Source organism: Neomonachus schauinslandi, chromosome 10, assembly GCF_002201575.2.
Source record: "Neomonachus schauinslandi chromosome 10, ASM220157v2, whole genome shotgun sequence".
Taxonomy (NCBI): domain Eukaryota; kingdom Metazoa; phylum Chordata; class Mammalia; order Carnivora; family Phocidae; genus Neomonachus; species Neomonachus schauinslandi.
In genome coordinates, this window is record NC_058412.1 from 39,834,163 (window position 1) to 39,836,235 (window position 2,073).

A 2,073-nucleotide genomic window follows, 5' to 3' on the forward strand; every position below is an offset into this window, starting at 1 on the left:
TGCCTTGCCGAGCGGGGCGGCTCTTGCGGGAGCGGTGGCGGGTCATCTTGAATGCTGGTTACAAGCATTGTCTGAAGGGCGGTAAACAGTCGGAGAGGGCTCTGTGTAGTCCTCTCACCAGGGCTCTAGGAACACTGTGTCCAAGGGTGTGGTTTTCCTCCTTGAAGTTAACCTTGAAAACATCCCTGCAAACGTTCTTATTTTCCTTATTAACCCATTATAGGAGTGGTGTAATGCGATTGTTCAAATCTTTCTTAGAAAAGTTGTATTTTCAGTTGTATTATCTAAAGATGTTTAGATAGTAAGTTCCATAAATTAACAACCCCAGGGGGTGAAGCTGGTCTTTGTTTTATTTGTCCCGAACTTTCCTTTTTTAAGTGTCAGGGGGTATTATTAGCAAGCTCTGTTAAAGTGGGATTTGGTGGAAACATCCTAAATCCTGTCCCCGCCGCCCTGATTTTATCTGCTTTTCTCACATTCCCTCAGTGTGTTTGGAACAGAAGGAAGAGTATTTAGGCGTATGAATGTGATATACCAAACTCCTTGTGTGGCCTTGGGCAAGTCTTTCCTTACACCTCGGTTTCTTCATCTTTAAAATAGCTTTAGCATAAAGCTTAAGTGAGGTAATAGAAAAGGCACCAAAATGGCAGCCCCATGAGACTGCCATACTCACACTTCATTAGTGTATCAGTCAACTATCTCCACAATATGCCGTGTAACAAACTACCTCAAAACTCAGTGGCTTAAAATAATAATCATTTATTTTTGCTCATTCATCTGCTGGTCAGTCAGCTGCTGCTGGGTTGGGCTAGGCCGGGCTGGGTTCCAAGCTGCCAGTTGGATCTCATCCTCTGGACCAGTATCTAGCTGATGCTGTTCTTCCCAAGGTGATGGCAGAACAGGAAGAGGGTGTAGCACAGAAGACTGTAGGAGTGATGAAGTGTGTGTAAAAGCATATTATGTCAGCTCATGTCCATGAACATCCCATTGGCCAAACCCACTGTTAACGGAGTGGAGAAGTATATTCCACTCGTGGTGGGGGAGGGAGGGGAATGAATATTTCGTGACTAAAAATCCAACTTCACAGGCAGGGAAGGCAAACAGCTGTAGCAAACAGCCCCCAAAGTGGCTTAAAGCAATAAGAATTTATTTCCCATTCATGCAGCAACACTACATGCTGGTGTTTCTGGTCGGGCAGCTTACCTCCATGTAGTGACTCAGGTACCCCGGCTTCTCTCTTGTCACTCTGTCCTCCTCTGGGTCCTGGAAGTTTACTCCATTCAGCCAGTGGATAGGAAAAGAGGAAAAAATACAGGACTGCATTAGAGTTTTTATGGACCAGTCTTAAAAGTAGTCTCCATTATTTCTGCTCTCATCTCTTTGGCCAGGACTTAGTCTCATGGTCTTATCTAACTGTGAGGGAGGCTGGGAGTGTAGTCAAGCTGTGCACCCAGGAGAAAAAGAAAGCAGGCTTGGATGGACTTGGAGCATTCTCTGTGATACACAATTGAAGGATCTGTCAAACTTGAGCTTGAAATTTCCAGACATCCTGAGACATCGACTTTTTGGAAGGTCTCACTGCCACTTAAGTCCTTTTCAGATGCAATGCCAAGCATTATTTAGGTGTTACCTTACAGGGCCCCACCTTTGGCCTGAGCATTTGTCCCAGTCTGGACCTCTGGTGAACTCCAATTCCAACTTTTATTTTGGAAACAAAGGAATCTATTTCTTCTAGAGACAGCTATAATACACGTTTCAAACGCCTTTCTTGAGTATAGATTGTCCTGTGTGACTTTCTTTTAGTGAATGAAATATGGCAGAAGTGATGCTTTTCAGTTTATGAGGTTAGGACATAAAAGGCCCCAGGGCTCTGCCTGACTCTCTCAGGATGCCTTTGCACTCTGAGAAAACCAAGCACCTACAAGGAAAGGCTACTTGTAGGCATTCCAGCTAGAGTCTCAGCTGAGGTCTGAGCCAACAGCTAGCATCAACCAGTAAGCAGGCAAACAGGTGAGCCTTGAACTGCCCTGGCTAGTTGTCGCTGGCCAAATTACAGGTTGGTGAGCAAAATAA